At 41.7% G+C, this 23,220-nt stretch overlaps 1 pseudogene; it reads right to left on the bottom strand.

Moving 5' to 3' along the window:
* The window catches only part of LOC121459629, a 102,121-nt pseudogene that overhangs the window by 19,431 nt on the left and 59,470 nt on the right, over positions 1 to 23,220 (bottom strand).

Below are 23,220 nucleotides of genomic sequence, written 5' to 3'. Positions count from 1 at the left end.
CAAGAGGGACTTTGTCTATTTTGGTCTATGTTATATTTCTGTCTCAGTGTCTGGCATATAATAGGTAGTAGTTAAAAGGCTGAATTTAGGCAGAAACATTTTAGAATAGATGCAGCCTTATTTAAGCAAAGGGACTGGGCCATTCAAAAGATCTTAACTCACTAGATGAGGACCCTCCATAACTCACCTCTAAAGTCATTTTATATTAAGATTTGGCTTCCTAAGAGAAGGAAAATTCTCAGATATTCAGCTGAATATGTTATGCTTATGAAAGGACCTGTTAGATAGCCCACAAGACTGTTTGACCAGGTACAGAGAAGAAGACTGCATTTAATCAAGAGGAGAGACTGAGATGAGAATCTTAAAAATTCTGTATAAATTGCAAAGAAAATAAACATCACACCCAAATTAGACAGACCCACATTCTATACATCCAATAACTTCTCTACAGTTAGAATAACCACCTGCAGCTGTAGAGATAATTCTTGAATGTATTAATATGCACTTATCCACCACCAAAAATAAAATACAAAACCCATGGCAGAATCAGAACAAGATAATCTTCAAGTCCACATTCATGACTCATGTCCACTATCTGCATTCGGTCCTTCCTCACTCAGAACATCTAAAATCTATGTTATTAAACACTCTCCTGTCAGCTGGCTGTGGTGGTGTGTGCCTGAAATCTCAGCGTGTGGGAGACTGAGGCAGGAGAACACAAGTTCAAGAGCAGCAAGATTCTCATCAACACCGTGTCTCAGAAAAAGCAAGCCACTGCAAAAGCCAGTTCTGCTGGGTTCGGCTGGATGGGTATTCCCACGAGTTTTCCTCTTTTGATTCTGAGGTGGATGCTTTTTTTTTTTTTTTTTTGCTGTTTCTTTCCGTGTATTCTTTAACCCTTCAGGAACCTCCATCTGCCATCTGGGAGAAGGGGCTTGACTTGACACTGGGGAGGACCTGGCTGTGAAGCTGAGATTCAGTTCTATGGTATAGGTTTGGAAATTGATTCCATCCTGCCAGATCCAGCATTCTCATCGTATGACTATTACATCACACAGTAGATAAACAAGTGAGCAAGCAGACAGGGCTCAGGTCATCTCATATTTTTAAGTTCTACCATCCTTTCTCTTGTGTTTGAGTTCATATTTGTTGAAGTAAAAAAAAAAGCGGGTGCCAGAGAGGATAGAAATAGTTAATTCATAGCACTGCTTGGGTGAGATGAGGAAAGCCTACTTTATATTATTGATTAAAAAATTTCTTTGTGATAGTTTTGTTTTCTGTAAGGAAGACTGAGCAAGTTGAGCAAGCTTCATACTGAGAACAAGTAGGGGAAAAGCTACAACGAGGAGCTACTGAAAGTCAGAACAGGGGGAAGATGGAAGTGCGAACTAATAGGACGAAGGATTGGGAAGCTGAGACAGATAAACCCAGCCCTGAGATGCTTACCTAGTGAAATCCACAGGAACCCTCGAAGGAACTGTGCAGAGGCCAGGCCGAATGCTGGCTGTGGATCTTGACAGTCTCACAGGGCTGAAGGAGAGACAGAGTTTACGGACGGCCAAAGAGAAAGAAAGAGTAGAACCCCAAGCTTGAAGTTGCATCAAGATAAAGTTGATTTTGTACCAACGTGCAGGGACTAAAGCCCAGCTCCAAATCACCTTAAGGTTTTATTGCAGTGAGGGGACATGGGTAGCTAGTGCTCTTCTCCATCCCTTCTAGACAAATGTAAATCTTTTCAAGAGGACAATGTTGAACGCTACTCTTGAAGCTGCTGCAGTGTGTTCCAAGCACACTGTTATGCAGCAATAAAGATATCCAGAATATAACAAATAAAGCAATATGATATGAATTAAGAGAAATAATATACTTTATAAACATACCAGAAGCCATCAATGTAATGGAATTATAAGACATTAATTTTTAAATGATCGTGTGTTTTTATTGCCAAGAATAAAAGAGGGATAATTGTGAATTTGGGAGGATACACCAAATACTTTAATAAGTAAATACTTCTAGGATCGAAGATTATAATAGTGATTAAGAGCTCAAAAATAGGTAATAAATAGATACTGCTAAATAAGGAATAAGTTCAGTATAGCTTCGAATAAAATATTCAAATGAAGCTTATGTGTTATAGGAAGTAATAAATGAAAGATGATGTAGACAAAATACAGAGAAAATCTGACCCACAGATACAAAGAAAATCAGGGTAGAGGAGGAGGAAAGACTGGGTAAAAACAGCATTCTAAAGGCAGAGGCTGATGTTTCTTCAGACTGTAGCAAGCCACACAGGAGACAGTGTAAACTCTGAGCATGAAGGAGAGTGAGTTGTATGTGACATGACTCTGCTGAAAACCAAAACAGCCACCAACTTTCCAACATGTTTATAAAAGCCAAACATGCATGAACTCAAATAACAGCAATGTAGAATCCTGTGCTCATTAAAGTTATCCCATGAAGGCATAGGGAATGTATTTCCAGATAAGCAAAAGCAGAGTACATCACTCTAGATCTACAGTGGAGAAAAGCAGCAGAAATGTTTGGTAATAATTTCTTACTGGACATTGAGAATATGGGAGAAGTAAAACGTGCAGAAATGTGGATAAATAGAAATGAGCCTGAGTTATAGAAATAATAGAGCCATTTTAGAAGAGTGAGTACTGACAGTCTCTGATGATGGCGTCACTTAAGGGTTTCCAACTTCACAAAAGTACAAAACCAATGTGTAGTAGAAATTGTGCTTCCAGTTCTGAAGTGTTCCAAGACTAGGGATCTAAGGTGAGATGCTCTGCGTAATACTGGACAGCATCAGGGAACTGCAGTTGCCATGTGTCAACCACGTGAGCAGAGAGTACACGGCCATGTTCTCAGTTTGCCATGTTGCTAAGCTATCATGTTCTGAAGGTTTATTGTATGAAGTGCGTTTTTAACTTTACAATATTTTCAGCTTACAATGGATTTATTAGAGCATAGCCCCATCATAAATTGGGAAGCATCTGCACGTATAATTAAAATGCCCTAGAACAATGGCAGACAAATTGGAGAAGATGATGGAATTAAAGTGTTGTGAGGTCCCTGAATCATTTGGGAAAAATGAAAGTAGGAATTAAACTTAGACAGAGGTATCAGTCATGAACGTGTTTTTTTATTTATAGGTAGCCTTAAATAAAACACAAACATTTTCATTAAAAGAATTCATAGGGGACTGGAGAGATGGCTCAGTGGTTAAAGCACTGCTTGTTCTTCCAGGGGTCCTGAGTTCAATTCCCAGCAATCACATGGTGGCTCACAGCCATCTGTAGTGAGATCTGGTGCCCTCTTATGGCCTGCAGGCATACATGCTGACAGAATACTGAGAATACTGTATATATAATAAATAAGTAAATAAAAAGAATTCATAGGAAGATATTAGGAATGGAATAAGTACATGTATTTAACCAATCAGAAAATAGGAATTGATAGAAAAGGAATATAGAAAATAGAACACTGTCAGATAGGAAAAGTAAAAAGATGATAACTTTAAATCCAAGCACAACGCATACTGTAGTAAACATACACAGATTGCATGAACTAGTCATGTAAGTTCTTAGGTCAGGTTAGTAGCAGATCAAACTGTGTGCTGCTGTCTAGATTCAACTCCAAAAGATGGTGCTATCATGCAGGGGGGCTGACAATCGAACCTTTCCCAGCACGCTCACGGCCCTGGATTCCACATCTAACACTTTGACAAAACCTAAAAAGTTTTAAAAATATAGGAATACATCAACCAGAAGAATGCAAATATAGCCAAATTAATGTTAAAGAAAATTCCAAATCAAAAGTATTATTAGAGATGAAAACAGATATATTATAATGACATGAAGGCCAATTTAGAAGGACGGTTTACTGCAAAGATATTGCAGGTTCAAATTCATAGCCACCTGGTAACAGCCCTGAATGTACATCAACCAGTTCCAATTCAGCTGTATTGGTTACCTTTCTACGGCTGTGACATAACACCATAACCGAAGTAACCTATAGAAGAAAGTTTGTTTTAGCTTACAGGCCATGATGGCTGCAGAGCAAGCCGAGAGCTCGCATCTGGATCGGCAAGCAGGGGGCCTAAAGGGAAAACTGGGAATGGCGTGCGGTTTTTGAACTTTGAAGTCACCTCCGGTGTGATATACTTCCTTCATCAAGGCCACACCTCTAAAAGCACCCAAACAGGGTCACCAACTAGGGACCAAGTGCTCAAATTCTTTTTTTTTTTTTAAAGTAAAGAAAAAATATTTTATTTCTTCCTAGCTAACATGAGAAAACATGACTTATTTAAAATTTTAAAAATAGCATTACATTATTAGGTTCGAAGTGGAAATGGATTATTATCAAATAACATTTTCGTTAGCTGTTGCAGGTGATTTCTCCTTGACTCTTTTCAATACTGTGTTAGACTGTTTTAAACATTCATGCCGAAGGAGAAGTAGAGAATGCATAGTTGAAATAGGAAAGCTTCTATGTAATGAATAGGACACGCAGATCCAAAGTTAATAAGGAGTTAATGAGAATGATGAATAGCAAGGATAATCAATCGGCCTAAGAAACACATGAAGAAAACTATGTCCAGTAATGTACTTTTTATTATGCTAAAATATGTATGTCATAGTTTAGCATTTACATGTAATTCCATTTCCACTACCGGGTAACCACTGCCAACACCCAACTCCAATAACTTACTTCAATATCCAAAGGCAGCATGTGTCCAACTGGCCAGTGAAGTGGCTTGCAAGGTAAATAAAAACAAATTTTCAGATGATTGAAATCTTACGGAATAGGTTATATAGAGTAAAAGAATCCTACTTATCAATAACAAGCCACTTGAAAAGACTGAGCTGCCAACTGCTTGGAACTAACTAATATTCTTCCTCATAATGACTGTATCAAAAAATAGCAATGGCTACTAAAATATTTGTAGTGCAATGAAAAAATAGCATACAGCAAGGTTTTAGACGTGCTACCACAGATGTGATTAGAAAGAAACACAGTGCATAAATAAAAAAAAAATTAAAAATGTCCAAAAGCTTTATCTGGTCGCTTACAGTGGTGAGGGAAGAAAACAGTAAGCATAAGGGGGAAGCTTTAGGAACACACTGTGAGCAGTCCGTGAAGAAGCTGAGAACAGCCAAAAGTGAGTCTTTCGGGAGACTGCAAAGTGATACGCCACACATCCGACGGATCACAGCAGCCCGGTTACAGAGAACCAACTAGGGACAAGCAAGAAGATGCAATGCAGGTACTGTCACGATTTTAAAAGAGGAGAATAAAGAAAATTATATAGCACAAAGTTTAGAAATTTCAAGAAAATGAATTAGTTCTGAAACAATAGAAACGTACAAGAAACGTACAAGAAAAAGGCCAAACAAATGGTAATCTGTACTAACAAGATTTTCAGGCCTATACGATCTGATAAAGTATTTGAACTTTTATGTAATTGAGACCATTAATCCATCCGTGCTTGTTTGGGCAACTTCTACCTCTTGGCTACTGCACATATTGCTGCAATAGACATTGAGGTAAAAATACTGGTTTTGAGGTCCTGCTCTCAATCCTTTTGCTCATATACAGATATGAAACAAATGGTAGATTATTCCTAATTACTGAGTGTGTTTATTGGTTCTAATTCATGCCACACACACACAAACAGAATATTTAGAGTTTATATATGGGATTTACTATATGGAAAACAAAAAAAATTACTTCATTTTAAGTTTAGAAACCGTTTGTTCTTGCTTTTTCTTATAAATTGACTGGTGACTTGTGATTATATTATTAAATATGAAAATGACCATTCTTTCTAGATATCGATCTTAAAAGAGAAGCTTCCATTCTTTTACCATGAAGTGTGATTTTTTTTTTGGTGGTTTTTTTTCCCTTACACAGTTTTCTTATGGGGAAGCAGTTTCCTTCTGCCCCTAACTTGTGGAGTGATATTCTGTGTATTTTTTAGCATGAAAGTGTTTTTCTGTTGTCGGGTGGATTTTGTGTAAATGTCAGCTAGCCATATTGTCTGATGGTATTGTTCTGTTCTCTGCCCCTACAGATTTTCTGTACTATTTATTCTAGCAATTATTAAAAACATTTTATAACCTTTCTCTAGTTGTTTATTTCTTATTTGCTCTATCAGATTTTGCTTTGACATTGTTAATGTTCTATTATTAAATGCATAAATACTAAAGATAAGCCTTTCCTCATATTGAAATGGTTCACTTATAATTTTGAAATGACTTTTATAAATAATCTCTGAAATTTTTATCAAGCAGTTTTAATGTAACTGTTCTTTTCTTTTGAATAAAGTGTTAATATATATTTTAGCATTTCTCCTTTTTAGCCAGTTTACACTTTTGTAGTTAAAGTGAGTGTCTTTCAGTCAGTCCTAAGTTTTGCTCTGGCTTCTGCATTTCCGTCACCGTATTAGACCATTTGTATTAACTGTATTTGCTGTTATCATTGGATTTAAATGTGCTTCATAGAATCTTTTTCTGCGTGTGTCATCCAGTCTGTGTTCCGTTTCTGTTTTCTTTTGCATTGTGTTAGGACCGTGAGACTCAGCTTCCTCTCCTCTGCTGATGTATGACCTCACCTTCACCTCTTCTGTCAATGTATTACCTGTAAGTCTTAATTTTCCTTATTGTAGGATGATCTTACTTGCAGCATATAAGTTTGCATCCGGCCTTTTGCTCAATGTTTTCCCTTGAAATAAAAATATGACTATGGTATTCAATAGTGAACTTGCCATATTAGAGAAAAATATTTACAGTGAATGCTTTTGAAAAAAATTCAACATATACTCACATTTAACTCCAGAACAGAAATATGATTGATAATTAATAAATTTTTAATATAATTAGTGCAAAGCAGGGTTTAAAGATGTAATGTTTAGTGTATTCTTGTGCAATTGGGATGAGGCAAGGAGACTGGCTGGCTTTACTTCATCCAGAATTTTACCGGAGTTCTCTCTGGCATGATAAACAGATAAGTAAGCTCACACTTTCAATGATGTAATAATCTTACTTTTCATAGGCAGCATGATTTTGTTAACAGAAACATCCTCAAATATGTGCCCGCATTATTAGAACGTAGAAATGAACTTAGAAAGACTGCCACACTAGTTTTAAGCACCTAATGGTACTTTTATGTTCCTAAACTATAAAATGAAATAATGAAAAGATAACTCATTAGTATTGAAATATGAAGCTCTTTTTATTAGAGCTAAGGAAGTTTTTGCTTGATATTTATATGAAACATTTTAAATATTATTGATAACTTCTTGAGTAGAATTTTTGGGGGGTGATGTGTTAAGTCAGGATTTCTCCGTGTAGCAGTCCTAGCTATCCTTGAACTCACTCTGTGGACCAGGCTGGCCTTGAACTCAGAGAGCCACCTGCCTCTTGTGTAGACATTTTTAAGGTGTTAGTTCTTCTTATATTTATCTACAGAGCTGATGAAATTTGTAGAAAGTCCCCAGCAGATTTATCCTATAGGTATGGGAAAGCTTATCTAATATTTATGTGGAAATGCAAACTTAAGTGGGAAAATATGTATATAGCTAAAATAATCTCATAGCAGAACCAGGTGAGGAATGGATTGTGCTTTGTAGCAAGTCACGTGAGAGGCAGAGGCTGGCAAGACAGTGTGGTGCTGGCATGTGCTTGAACAAGCTGATCATGTGATCCCAGGGACAGGATACACATTTATGGATGCTTGATTTGGGCCAATGGCAGAGCTCTGGCATTGGAAGACATTAAGTCTTTTGTTCAATTACAGCACAGTGTTGATTCTCTAACTTCCTAATGAAGTCTGACTCTCACCATACATCTTCCTTGAAAATCTAGTGGAGGTGACCCTGTCTAAATATTAATAATTCTGGAAGATAATTTAGGAGAATTTCTTTATTACCTAGAGGTGGGAAATGTTATCTGGAAAGCATTAAATTTTAGGAGAAAACTGAACCTCATTAAAATTAAGAATTTATGTGTAACTATTGATACTAGAAAGATTAAAACACAAGCCACAGAGTGAGTGATGTTTCCATTTTCAGAGCCAACAAAATGTCACCATAAAGCTACATTAAGAGTGGCCATACACCGATATGAAAGGATATAGAGACCAAATATATCTTTTAGACTACGAGACTGATGGAAAACAGGCATGTAATTTGGTAGGCCCTTCCTAATGAAATACAAACGATCATTAACCTGAAAAAGGATGTCTGACCTCATTAGTAATAAGGGAAATGCTAATTTAAAGTACAAGGAGCTGTCACTCCATGCATTTTTCTGGTGATTTGAGTGAGAGCAGTCTCCAGAGCGTCATGTGTTCAAATACTTGGCCCACAGTTGGTGGAACTATTTGGGAAGGGTTAGACGTGGTTGTGATGGCAGAAGTATGTCAATGGGGAAGGGTTTTGAGGTTTCAAAAGACTTGCAGCAGTCCCCATGTGCTCTCTTCGTCCCTTCCTCGTAAATAAAGATGTGAGGACTTCAGTGTTCCTGCCACCATGTCTTTGCACCACCATCATAGACTCTAACACTTTGAAAACCTAATAAAAGGTTTTATTTTTTATTTTTAAATAAGTTGTCTCAGTCATGGCATTTTGTCCTAGCAATAAGAAAATAACCAATTCGATATCAAAATGGTAAAACAATAGCAGCAACAAATAAAATAAGGTAATAACAGCAAATAGAGTTGATTTGGAACAACTGTGTCAGCTTACAAGAATGTTCTAGCAGGACAGTGGTGGTGCACGCCTTTAACCTCAGCACTCGGGAGGCAGAGGCAGGCAGATTTCTGTGAGCTTGAGGCCAGCCTGGTCTACAAGAGCGAGTTCCATGACGGGCTCCAAAAACTACAGTGAAAGCCTATTTCGAAAAACAAAACAAAACAAAAGAATGTTCTGGAAAACACTCAGGCAAGACTCACTTAAGTTGTGGCTACCCTATTGTCCAGCTGCTCAGCTCCTAAGTTTATGATAATAGACTCTGCACTGAAGGACGTGTGGAACTATACTCGCACACTGCTTGGAAGAGCCCCAGGTATGTCTTTAAGTATTGACATGGGTAATAATAAGAGAGTATATTACATACAGCTACCTACCCCAAACTGCCAAAGAATCAAAGAATCCAGACATAAAAGGCATAATTTCCTTTAGTAAAAGCCCAAGAAGGAAGAACAACTAATCCAGTGTTAGAAAGGCATTATCTTCGAGGGAGGGATGAGCTGGCTGTGTGGGAGAGAGAAGGCCCTCAGTTTCTGTTGCCACTGTCACAAATCACCACCGTTAGCAGCTTCACATGAACTAGCTTTTCTTCAGCGCCACTGCCCAGGATCCCTGACCAGGGTGTGGTCAGGGCACATTCACTCTGGAGACCCTCAACGGAACTGGTTTCCTTGCCATTTCCAGCCGGGGAGGCTGCCAGTTTTCCTCGGCTAACTTTTCTTTCCTCATATTTAGGAGCCAGCGACTTTGGAGTTGATCCTCATGCTGCCATGTGTCTGGGTTCCCCATCTCTTCTAAGGACCACCATGATTGCATTGGAACCACCTGGGTAATTCAGGATAATTGCCTTATTTCAAAGTCAGCTGATTAATAACCTTAATTAATTCCCAGTTGCCACATGCAATGTAACATATTCACAGAGCCTGGGGATTTAGATGTGACATCTTAGGGGCCCAGTGTTCTATCCACCATCCACCCCAAGAGCCATGAAGACTCTGCACTTTCTGTCTTTTTTTTTTCCCCCGTAATCTGAATTGGCAATCTTTCCCATTGCCCATTGCTAGGCTTTATTTCACTGGTAAACGGGAACAATTCTTTCTAGCTTTCTAGAAATAGAAGTTTGGGTGGCAGCAGAAATGTGTTTCATGCCCTGTGCTGTGTTGATGATAGAGGCTGGTGGCACTTTCTCTTCAGCCACCAGTGTGCTGATGTCCCAGGGCGACAATGAAGTGGCCACTGTGCTTGGCCTCCTTCTGAACGTGTCAAGGGTGCACCCCTGAGCTCCTGAGTTGCCTTGCAAGCTGACAACCTTCTTCCTAATGCATCCCGAAACCATTTCATGCTTCTCCCCCTGGAACGGGGAGTCTCTAGACTCCCTAAGACTCTGTCATACAATGTTGACTTTTAATTTTGCTTTAATCGTATAAGACAGACATCAGCTCAAAAGCCAGTTTTCCCCTGTTCTTATTTTAGTTGTGAAAAGAAAATTTCAGCACAAGAAGCCACGTAACAATGTCTTGGCCACCTCGTCTATTGGAGCAGACTCTTCCCTGAGATGACTTGGGGGAAGGTATGTTGTGATTTCAGCATGCCAGGCACACATCCATGTGTTGTGGAGACATGGCGCATACGGCAATTAGGGAAAAAAAAATAGATTAGATTATTAGGGCAAGTGCATTTCGAGTATGTTCCTTTCTTTCAAGTGTGTGTGTGTGTGGATTTCCCTCTTCCCAGTTCTAGCAGAAAAGAATTACAACTACATTTTGGACTGACTGGCTTGTTTCTTTTCCACCACATTACCTTGTTCCCCTTTGAGTGAGGTTTGACTCCTCCGTTGAAGAAAGCAAAGTCCTTGGTCCTATCGAAGCGAGCTGTTTCTTACCACATCACAGTGTTATCTGCTCACCTTCATTGTGAGCTTGATTTACTTTTCTGCCCCCTTCATTTATTTTTGTGGCCTTTAGGTTACTACTGGGAAGGAGCTTTGGTTCACCTCCTCCCTCTGAAGTCCTACATGATGACTTTAATGCAGGTAGAACACATAGCTGTTTGCCCTGTGCGAGCGGCAAGACGGGAAAACAAGGGAATCTGCCAGCTTCGCTGTTACAGATCAAACCCCTACAGCCATTGTACTTCACACTGCGAAGTCTGTGCCTTGTGTCTAAGGGCGCCACGGTCTCTACGCAATCAGTCCTTCAGGATTCCGAGAGAAATTAAGTGAATGTGAGTGGTCCTATCAATGGCATTTTAAGAGCATGGTGCTCTTCAAGAACAGAAATCAGAGTCGGTAAAATCCAGGCTTTATCATTAAATGAATCAGAGGCCAGATAATAGCAGAAGACCATGCCCAATCTGTTGAAAACTAACAGAGAAACTTTCAAATATGAGAAAGGGACAAGACAACACAAAGAGTGATCAAGATGAATGAAATGAAACAATCATATTGAATTTGCAGGACAGAGAAGTATGCTACCTAAGGGTGGCTCACTGGGTACTAAGAAGAAGCAGACAGAGCCAGTCAGGGGTTCCGTCTAGCTACGTGAACTACAAGAGACTTCAGCAGTACTAGCAAGGACCAAGTGAGAAGGAGATAACAGCAACAGAGACCAAGATATTGTTAGGGGAACATGTGGAGTAGGATAAAAAGGCCTAAAATATGGCTAATCAAAGATATCGACAGTTGTTACAGGAAGAATGGAAAATAGCATAGTAAATGAATAATTGAGAATTCTTACCAGTTACTTAGCATAAATCCTCAGTAGTTCAACATAAATCGAGCAGAATAAATATTGGACAGAATAGCTATAAAGCATCAAAGACAATGAAAGGATCTTAAAAGCGGCCAGAGAACATTATATATTATCTGCACAATATGATATTTAGACTTTCCAACCTTAGCAATAGAATAAAACAAAATAATATATTCTACATTCTGCAAAAGAAAACCCTCAATTTACATAGGAAATCCCTAGAGAACAGCTCCGGATAAATTAAATAACAATCACCTTAATTTGAGGCAATGCAAAGGGCAGGTAAAAGGGAAGTGATCACATGGACAGTCTAAGATCCTGGGAAGAATTACATACAGTAATTAATAGTGGATGAGGGGTCGGAGCTTAAATGTTCTAAGTTCATGGGATTATTGGGAGGAGGATAGCAATACAAATCCACTTTAAATTTTGGTAATTTACTATCTACCGAAAGAAAAAAATGGAAAGTGAGTGGGGGGGGGCGCCTCTTAATCTTAAAAAAGGAATACAGGATAATTTGAGAAGAGAAACAGAAATAGCCACACAGAGCTGGTGAGGTGGCTCAGGGCTAAAGGTGTTTGATGTACAAGCCTGGTGACTCAGAGCCCAATTAAAATGGATGGAGATTACTAACTCTGCAGACTTGTCCTGTGACCCTGCACCAATGTCTGGCATACATACCCTACACACACATCACACATATACACAGAAATGAATTTTGTTTTGTTTTGTTTTTTTGAGACAGCGTTTCTCTGTGTAATAGTTCTAGCTGTCCTGGAACTAGCTCTTGTAGACCAGGTTGGCCTAGAACTCACAAAATAGATCTGCCTGCCTCTGCCTCCTGAGTGCTGGGATTAAAGGATCAAAACTGAATTTTTAAAGTAGCAGGGCAATGGGGGGGGGGGCTGGAAAGTTGTCTCAGCTTAAGAGCGCTGGCTGCTCTTCCAGAGTAGCTAGGTTCAATTATCAGCACCCACATGGAACCTCACAACTGTCTGTAACTCCTGTGCCAGGGCATCTGAGACCCTCACAAAGACACACATGCAGGCAAAATACCAATGCATATAAAATAAAAATAAATAAATTATTTGAAAAAAAAGAAAGCAGCATGGCAATAGAAAATGTGGTAAGATGGGATAGGCACAAGCCTAAATATAACTGCTCACTATAAATGGAAATTCATTTCTGATGAGAAAACAAAGACATCACATTAGATTTTTAAAGTATGCTAAATTGTTTTAAAGATTGATTGGCAGCTATGGAAGGGTTGTAGACAAGTGCTGTCCTAGCACTGGGGAGACCGAGGCAAGAGGATTGGGAGTTAGAGACAAGCCTGGGATCTAGATTGAAATTGCCCAAAACAGACAAATGATAACACCAAACATAAAGACTCCTAAAACTTGAATTAAAAGGTGTCTAAAGAAATTCCAATCAAGTTTGAGATTACTGGATTAACTTTAGAAAAGAGCATTACCAAGAAAAATGATTCATCACATAATAAAATATCCAATTGTTAGAGGCTGGTGTCGTGTCGTTTTACATTGTAGCATGTTTTGTAAATTTATTCAACAAAGACAGCAAGAACCTTCCAGACAAGTCTAACTTAGGATTTGGAATGTTGGGATTTTTCTTTTAGTAAGTGATGGGAGAAGGGGGGACCTTAGCAAGATTGTGGAGGATGGGAGCAACGCATAGCAGTTTGGCTCAATGGGCAAGTTTAGAACACATGTTCTTTCAAGGGCACATGAAGCATGTTATCTGGTAAGCATTGACAAGTCTCAGTCAGTTTCAGGTGTCATTACTTCATAAGCACATCTTCTGAACACAAGGCAAGTTTATTACAAAGCAGTAACATAGGCTACCTGAAAGAAACTATCAAGAAATAGGATTGTCCCCCAGTGTCTATGAAAGTTTGGTTTCAGGACCTCTGTAGACAAGAAAATCTAGAGATTCCCAAGCAGATACATGAGGCACAGTATTTTGACATAGCCTACATACGTTTTCCAGTATGCTTCGAATGTTACCTTCTACAATGTAAGCACTATATAGACAGTTGTTAGATGTTTAGGGAATAATGAAGAGTCTGTTCATGTTCACTACAGACACAATTTCATTGATCAAATATTTTTCATCTATGTTGGTTGAGCTTGCATATGCAGGACTCACCCATGTGAGAGTCCAACTACATACATACTCCAGTAAATCATGGATCTCAGAGAAAGCCCAAGGTGTTTAGGATCGTATCATAACTGACGGTCCCAAGTTATGTGGTAGGAGATCTAGAAGTAAGTTTACAGACTTACATGCTTAGGAAAAAAGAAAAACTGAAAATTAACAAACTAAGCCTCTAGTTTTAGAAACTGGAAGGGTGGGGCAGTATAGAACCCAAGAACACAGGAGTAAAGATGATGGCAGAAATAAAAGGATTCAAAAACAAATGGTGAAGACCCCAAACACCCAACATTGGTAATTTACAAATGGTAGTTCTCTGAAGAGACAGTCAAGATGTCAGAAAAGAAGACAAAATAAGTGTTATGGTTTGGTTCTGAAACTTCTCCACGCTTACGCTTTGAAATATATATATTCCCTCTGGTGGTGCTGTTTGGGAGGTTGTATAACCCTTGCTTATACTATGTGGTTGGCAGAAGTGGGTCCCCAGGGGGAGGCTGTTGATAGCCTTAGTCCAGCTGCTAGTCCTGGCCCCACTCTACTTCCTGGTCTACCATGGTGTGGAAAATTCCACCGCATTCTCTGCTGTTCCCGGCAGAGCTGTTCAGCCATGCCTCTGTCCCTAGCCCAAGAGGCAAAATCTCCCCAAACCAGGACGCCAAATACATCCTTCCTCTCTGGAGTCGTTTCGTTCTGGTAGTTGGTCCCAGTGAGCTGAAAGCAAGTAGTAAAGTGAGGACCAAGAGAAGGGCAGGTGGAAAGGGCTGTGGCCACCGTGGTGGGTCAGTTTGTCACCTTACCAAAGGCAGTGTCTCAAGTGCTGTGTGGGTATGGCTGAGAGGGTCCAGATGGAGGGAGCAGCCAGTGTGCACAGGCGATCTCGCAGTCTGGAGGGTCTAAGAGTCCGGTGATCTGGGCTGAGATGAGGTGCACACAGTCCAAGGACTGAAGGAAGTAGGAGCACCCCCCCAAAACTCTGGCTTTCCGTTTATAATGGGTTTAACTGGGAGCCTGGAAGGAAAACGGTGGGCGAAAAGAATGGTGCTTACATGTTCGAATCTGGACTACTCTTTAGACCTGGGAAACCGGGCCCTCCTGGACTCTATGTCTGGAGTGTTGACTGACCATTTAGCTCCTGCTGGCCCCACAACAGGATGTACAGGCCTCCTCGTATTCCTTCTTGGATAGCCACACGTGATGTCTCTGCTCCCAGGAGAGCCTCTGATTGGCCGGAGGTACCATGCACCATCTCGGCCACAGCCTATGTGTGCGGTTCCTCCCATGACTGCCTCACGGCCCTTCCACTGGCCTCTGACTATGTTAATTTCTTTTTGTGCTCGTTTCCTATGCCTCTCTCTGTCCTCCCACTTTCCCCCCTCTCCCTCTTTGTCACATCTCTCTTTTATTTCTCTTATACCTCAAACATTTTTAAGTTTTTATCACCAAATAGGCCCAGAGCAGATTTAGGCTCCAGTCTCTATCACTGCTCCCCAGCTCTGAGCTGTGAATGTAAACCCAGACAGCAGTCAATCAAACAGCCAATAGGTCTCTGTTCCGTTGAAAAGTGGGGAAACAGACATTTGAATTACATCTCATATTCATTTTCCTCTTGGTTCTTTTCAGCCACTTAAAATTGTAACATATGTGCATCGTGCCATGCACACAGGCAGCAAGGCCAGGGTCTTGGCTTTACTGACCTCAGGAATGAGATCCTAACAAAAATAAACACAGGCCAAGTGTTTGCTCTTAACCTCACATAGCTTTGTTTGTGAGTGCGGCCGCTGAGGCTGTCAGCATCAGCAGCAGGTGGGAGTGGCAGAATAAGGAGGAAGGGAACCTGGCCCCGGAAGGAGACACCCTTTCCGCTGCCCCTTGACGGTGGTGGGTTTCACAGAGCTCCAATTAGACGCCCTGTGGAGTCACCCCTGGCTCACTTAAAGCCTCTGTCTTGCCATCTGTTGTCTGATGCTGAGAGACACTGGACTTTGCCAGGAGGCAGACTCTTCATCAACCTGGATTCCAGTGAAGATTCTCATGAGCATTTAGGACCCTTGTCATAGACTGTAGGACGGGCAAGGAGACGTGGAGTGTGCACATGAGCTGTGCTGTGTGAGGGTTTTCAGGGGCCAAGGAATACCACAAAGTCACACCGTGCAACAAATCCTGGTCCTGGTCTCATGCTTGGGGTCAAGCCAGGGACGGGTGTTTTCCCCTCGCCTGTTTTCCCTACATGCTGCTGTAGTTGAGCTTAAAATGTAACCCATTTCTAGTCTGGAAAACCAGGTAGGTGTTCCTTCAGCAAGAGATTCATGAGCTAAAAAACAGGAAGTCCCTGCTTCAAGCTGGTGGGAAGACCCATTCCTGTGGACCTGTTTCTGTCCTTTGTATCTAACACGCCCCAGCTTGAACACCAAAAGGTGGCCTCTACCTTTCCAGCCTCAATGTTCAATTTCTCGTTCTCCCTCTTTTCTTCCTTCTAAGATTTAGCAAGAGGCCCAGGAATTGAAATATGAATTGATTGTGCAAAACAAGCTAAAGTCTGCCTTGGGGCAATATTCGGATTTTTCATTTATTTCCCTTAACATCTTTGCAGTCCTTGAGTGTGTGTATAAAGGAGAGGAGCCCTAATTTATCACAGGGAGCACTGGAGACACTGGGCTTTGTCTTTGTCTTCTAATGATTAGATGGTACTGTCATTTAGAGGTGGGGCCTGAGGGCTAAGGAAGCCCATTTAGGACCCCAGCTCAGGCTAGTGGGCTTTTTTATGATGCGAAAGCATCTCTCTCTCTCCCCCTTCTCCCCACAGGCTCTCAGTGAAAGAATCTTGAAAAACTGGATTAAGATTCCAGCTGGACTATTTGCTAACTTTATTACTGCCTCTCCTCCCACTCTGTGTGTGCACGCACACACACACATGCGTGTATGTCTCCCTGCCTAACCTCTTGGAAAGCCAGGCAGAGCAGCCTATTCTTTGAAATGGTGACAATTAATAACTTTTAATTTGTAGGGCTGTCGAGAGGTCACTGGGAGATAATTAACAGAAAAGTGCTTTATGACTTTGAAGAACATTTCTAGAGTGTTCTTCAGATCACCCAATGCTCCCCAGTGCTTCCCAGAGACTGTATTTGAGAAGATACTGAAGCTAAGGAAGAAAGCCAAATGATGCTTTGGTTCCAGTGATCCTCTGTCCCCGAATTTCCCTCAGGGGATCTGCCCTTGGTGAGAAAAATCTCTCCTTTTCTCAAACTCAGCTATTATCTGCAAATTCCTAGGTCCTTCTCTTACATAGGGGCTAGCAACTTTGAAGCCCCCACCCCACTTACTTCCCAGCAGCTCTGGAATTTGGGCTCCTGAATTATTATTAAAGTGTGTCTTGAATGAATGTGTACATGCAGACACTGAACTCTCTCTCCCTCCTGTCTCCCTCTCCCCCTTCTCTCTCCTTCCTCCTCCTTCTCCTCCTCCTCCTCCTTCTTCTTCTTCTTCTCTCTCTCTCTCTCTCTCTCTCTCTCTCTTTCTCTCTCTGTCTCTCTCTCTCTCTCTCTGTCTCTCTCTCTGTCTCTCTGTGTTTAGACTACAAATTCTTTGACCTATCATTTACTCAATACCAAGCCAGTTCTGAACCCATAGTAAATAACCGATAAGTGCTTCTTTAGAGAAAGGTAAGTTGGGCCATGTAAATTGCCTAGCTTTGAGTTTCTTTCCCAGGTCTCTGAGCATCTCCTAGGCTAGGATGCACTCTGAGTTTGTTTTGTCTAGGGCTGGTTTGCTGGGGCTGTTATCAGAACCTTTGCATGTTTAAGTAGCTGCTCTTCTCTTTTCTACCAACTGCACAGTATGCCTGGTCCCCAAGGGAAATCAAGGCTGATGGAAAGCTTCCAGAGTGGGTCCCCTGTTCCATCCTACTGCTGATCAGAGAGGCCCATCTCCAGATATTTTGATAGGCACTTGTGGGGCACTCAAATTAGATGTTGCTGCTGGATTTGTGGTGTGTGTCTGTGTTTGAGTGTGTGTTGAATTAAACTGGTCCCCTCTACTGGTAGAGGAGGTCAGCTTCCTTTTCTGGCTACTGAATAATAACATTCAGTCGAAGTATCTCATGCATCAAGTGAGAAGAAATAGATGTGCAAATGTTTTTCCAATAAAGAAATTGAATTTGTGGATGTTGAATTCCTGGTGGCAATGTGTCTTAAGAACAACTCGTGTCACTGAGGAAAAAGATTGATGAAGAGGGGAGATGGCTGGGGGGAGGCCAGTGGTTAAGAGCACGTGCTGCTCTTTCTGAGGACCTGAGCCTGACTCTCAACACCCGTCCCTGAAGCTGACAGTTGCCTGTAATCCCAGCTCTAGGAGGCCTGGCATCCACGGCACTGACACTCATGGCCTATATCCATACACACTCATAATAAAAAGAGTTTTAAAGATCTGAGAGCATTGGAGACCGTCTCCTGAAAAAGTTAATCACAACTGGGTTACACAGGAGCTGTCTCGGACAGTGGACTATTGGGCTAACACTCGTGATTGCTTTCATCCACATGTCTACAAAGTGTGATTATCTGTGAGTGGTTTGGGATCCAGGTTCTGGGTCACAAACATGCAGGGGATCTGTTTTGTTTGTGTGTGTGTGTGTGTGTGTGTGTGTGTGTGTGTGTGTCTTAGAGTTAGAAATTAGTTAATACAGCACAATCTGAATACCAATGGTATTTTTATAAATTACATTTACTTACTTTGTGTGTATGCGTAGAAGTCAAAGGTCAACTCTCAAGAATTGGTCCTCTGTTTGTACCATGTGGGTCTTATGAATAGAACTTGGGTAAACAAGTTCTATAGCAAACACCGTTATGTACAGATTTACGTTGCTCAGATGAAAGACTAACAATTTATTCCTAATGGACCAGCTTTAAGTATTTTAGAGTTTGTTGGCTGAACAATTTATTTGCGACCATGTGGCTCTGCCATTGTGAATGAGTGTGAATATGTCATTCATGAATGAGTGTGATTGTGTCCCAATGAAACTTTGTTGATTAAAACAAGTGACAGGCTGTATTGGACCAGAGTTTGCTGACTCTTTTACTCAGATCTAGGCTAGGTCTTTAGGGAACATGGTGCTGTGTTTGTGAAACTCAACTCTAGGTCCTTCAGCACAATGGCCTGGCATGAAACAGGCAACCCACAAATTCTAAGTTAGATTGGATCCAGAGACCTTGTGTTCATGGAAAAATATCCAAGAAAGCGATAGAGTGGGCAGGCTTGGTGAGGAGTAGGGAAACAACCAAATTTGGCATGGAAAATATTTGTGGTTAAAGACTTTGAGATAATTAAGGTAAAAGTCTATTTAAGTGTGTTAAATTTTGTTGAACTCCTTGGTGAAAGTTTTCAAATTCACACTAAGCACGTGCATGTGCGTGGAGAAAAGAGATGGAGAGATGGGAAGAGAGAGAAGGAGAAAAACGAAGAACACAGAGAGGACCTTTATTGATTTTACACATGACCTTAGCCAAATCCTGATTAGTAACTGCTTTTATATAAAGTTTGTCTGTGACTATAAATGCAAAGCAGCCAATAAGATTTCTTTGAGCTGGTCACCTTGTCAGTGTCTGTCAAATGCGCTTCAGTCAACTGAGTTGCACGGACTAAATAACCAGATCTTTGCACTGGCAAGCCCCTCTTCACAGCTTTAGTGTTTTAGAGATCAGAGGGAACTAGGTAGAGGAAATATGTGTTTCCTCTGTAGCTCTAGCCTTGATGGCCAGGACAAAACCACGTAAGTAATGATTGCCTGAGAGCCCCTGGCAAGCCGCTGGCAAGTCAAGAAGTGGAGACCCATAGCTCCTGCATCGTAACCTCAAAAATGATCAAATGACCACAGGAAGGGGTGCAGAGAGATGACCAACAGAGAACAGCTTAGGGGCCATCGCAGACCACTTGAGGAAATTGTACAAAGAGGTCGTTCTTGCATAGAGATGCGCACAGCTAGGCCAGACGTACACTTCCCCCTCTCTTGGTCAATGCCTTGGTCTCATCCCTCTCACCACCCACTAACATACAAGAGTACCTTTTATTGGAACTAGCCGTTCTCTTGAGTCAGGGGCTTGGGATTCCTAAATTCTGCTGTCCTGGTTCCATAGAAATGGCAAGGTGTGTGAACGGTTGTTAGCTTCTGGGGCTTCGGCTCGATTTGAGCCTGGAAGCAGCTAGTTGGCAGATTGTCTTCCGGAAGCCTGCAGGCTCCTTGAAGACCATTCAGAGAATTGTCTAGTCAAGTTGGAGACTTTTACTGTTACGGTCCTTGGATTCAAAGAGGCCCCAGAGTGTCCTGTTAAGGAAAGCCGTGTTGCTGAGCAGCGGGTCATTCTACCTTATGGGATGGCAATGATCTGTTATTAAAAAGAGCTTCTTGGCATAAAAAGGACTCCACCTCTGGCACCGCAGCAGGGAAAGGATTTTAAAGTTTTAATGGAAAACTAAAATTGCTCAAGACAATTGAGACCATTCCCTCTTCCCCACCTGTGACTTTGAAATGGAATTTCTTTCAGGCAGTAAAAGCTATTGTTTACCGGGTATAGAACATGCAGAGGTGTGCCTTTTGATGCTTCTGCTAGAAGTCTTCTGTGGTACAATTGTTAATCCAGTCCTTCGGGAGATCTGCTCCAGCATTCACGTGTCCCGTATTGTCTTTCCTTTCCCCTCCTCCCCCCACCCCTCCTCTTGCGGCAGAGTAGCAAGCCTCCTGCCATTAGCAAGATGTCTATTATAGTGTCATTAAAAAAGCCATAGTCAGTGCGAGGAATGACTCATGTCATGGAGGACTTAATAATTCACTGTAATAAAAGTATAAAGTTTTATGATAAACCACTCTCAGGGGAGTTAAATATAATCCTTAGCAGGTCACACACTGACTACAAAGCTTACATTTGTAATGGTAATTTGAATTTACTACATCGCCTTTAGTTTTTAAGCGTTTGTGTGTCATTAGACCTTATAAATTGATTTATATGTTTCAACTCCAGTATAATTCTGCATAAAAGTACAATAAATTTTATGGATTGGAGATATGGCATCTAAAACATTTTAATAAAATTATTTTTCTAAATTCATTCAAATGGCATTGACAAAAGGCTGCAACAAAGATGCCAACGATTCAGAAGTGTCATGGACCACAAGAGGAGGATGTGGCAGGTGCAGGGGTCTTTGCTGCCCGTCCTTCCCCAAGGTCCCTTGTCAGCAGACAGGGAGTCCTTGGAGTTGCTCCGGAAAGGGTAACTACTGCAGTGTGCCTGCGCGGGATATCAAAGCTCTGAGAAGTTTACTGATGGTGGGTTTGCAGACGACGGCGACAGGATCAAGCCTTCAGCATGGAGGGTTGTTCTATTATTATTTGTCAAATGAATGGAATTTTCATTCTTTCCAAGGAGACCCAAAAAAGTGTGTTCAAGCAGGTCGCCTTCCCAGTAGGAAACAACCTTGTACTCAGTCCTTGATGGGTTTTCTTCTTCCGTCTCTGAAGGGAAGGCTTTGAAAAAGAGTAGGAGAGGAGAAGAGACAAGGAAAGGAAAGACGCGGCAGAGGAAAATGGGCTGTCAAGAGAGACAGCGGGAAAGGCTTTGGGTGTGCTGGGCAGCCCTGCTGGGTCCTCCGTCTTTACTCTTCTCGCTTGCATTTTGGAGGGATGTGTCTGGACCACATGCTCCCTGGCCCTTTATTATCAGAAAAAAAAAAGGGTCAAATAAACCAGATTATGAAAAATGACAACCACCCTCAAAAAGAAAACTCTTGTTTACTTCATGAGCTCGCATTCAAGCAACCACACTGCCAGCCCAGGAGAGAAAGGGGAAACTCCTGCCGCCACCTTCCGGGTCCCTCACTAACTTCATTTGCTTTCTCTTTGGTATTCTTTCAGCTATCAGGCCAGGGAGGAATTGGTATTAATTATATTTTTCTTCTGACTTTGTAGATTTAGGGATCACTGCCCCCCAGCTCCTGTCGTATAAAAACTTTTGATTATGTTTGGCAGCAGACTTAAGGAGCCGGAAGACAGCCCTAGCCTCCTGGAAACACACTTGATAGCAGACTTAAGGAGCCGGAAGACAGCCCTAGCCTCCTGGAAACACACTTGATACTTTCCCCAAAGTATGGAACTTCAGTGTGGAACGTCAGAACCCTTTTTTTCTAACCCTGCTTATAGCCTGCACGACAGACAACGCCACTGAGATGTCCCGCCCTCTCAATGGACACTTGGTATCTGCCACACTTATTCAGTTACACTTGGGAGGCAGAGGCAGGCGGATCCCTGTGAGTTCGAGACCAGCCTGGTCTACAAGAGCTAGTTCCAGGACAGGCTCCAAAACCACAGAGAAACCCTGTCTCGAAAAACCAAAAAAAAAAAAAAAAAAAAAAACAAAAAACAAAACTTACCCCACGTTGGGTTAGCTCTTCCCTAGGACAGAAGAAAGCTCGAAATAACTCAGTGTGTGTGGTGGTTTGAAAGAGCATGGCCTCCATGGGCCCATATATTGGAATACTTGATCCTGACTGGGAAGGGAGAGGGGGCGTGGCCTTGGAGGAGGTGTGTCACTGGCAGTGGGCTGTGAGGGTTCCAGAGTTCATCATCTTGTGCCTCCCTCCCCAACTTGTGTTTGTGGACTGAGATGTGATGGTCCAGCTGCTTCTTCAGTGCCTTGCCGGCTGCCATGCTCCCTGCCATGGTGATCATGGATTCAGCCTCTGGAACCATGAGCTCCGAATGAAGCTTTCTTTTGTAAGTTGTTTCGGTCGTGGTGTTTTGCCCCAGCAACTGAAAAGTAGCTAAGACAGCGGGTGTGCCACCGCCAAACGACGCAGGCAGTGGTGTGGGTTGAGGTGCAGTTTACTGCAAATGCGTTTGGAGTTTCTCGGGAAATGATTCCTATGAATGTTTCCATTCCTGGTGTGGTGTGGATTGTAACCCCAGCTGAGAGCATTTAAATTGGAGCAAGAAACCCCCAGGGCACAGTGATGGCTCGTGGAAAGGAGGAACGAGAGAGGGTCCACCTTCTCCAACAGCTTGCGCTTTGAGCCCAACCACGCCTGCGCGTAGCAACTGAAACCTGGGTTCTCTGTTTTCTCCACTCTCCATCTTATCCAGTCATGACATCCCTGGGGAACCGGAGCTATCATCCTTAGAGAGACTGATGAATAGCCAAATTTGGCAATCTCTCATCCGGTATGGTTTGTGCAGAAGATAACTTTCAGGATGATATGGCCGGTGTTTCTGTTGGGCATGAACCTCATCCTGTGTTATTTCTTCAGAGCAGAGACTCTCCAGGAATCCCTATTGGAAATGCAAATGACCCTGAGAAAGGGAATAGCTCTTTATCAGTCATTAACAACAGGGTGAGAATGAGTTCCATCAGAATTTAGGGGGCTAACAATCGGGATCCTAAATTAGGGAGACATAGAAGAGAGGGATTTTGATGAGTGGGGTTTCTTCAGGGAAGAGCGCACCTAAAGGGGATCAAAGGGAAGGAAGACAGGGGACCACAAGACTCCTTGAGATTGTAGAGACTACAG

The sequence above is a fragment of the Microtus oregoni genome, unplaced genomic scaffold, assembly GCF_018167655.1.
Source record: "Microtus oregoni isolate MIOR12 unplaced genomic scaffold, Mior012 000019F_ref0000042, whole genome shotgun sequence".
NCBI lineage: Eukaryota > Metazoa > Chordata > Mammalia > Rodentia > Cricetidae > Microtus > Microtus oregoni.
The sequence above is the reverse complement of the archived record's forward strand: the minus strand, read 5'-3'. Positions and strand labels throughout refer to the sequence as shown.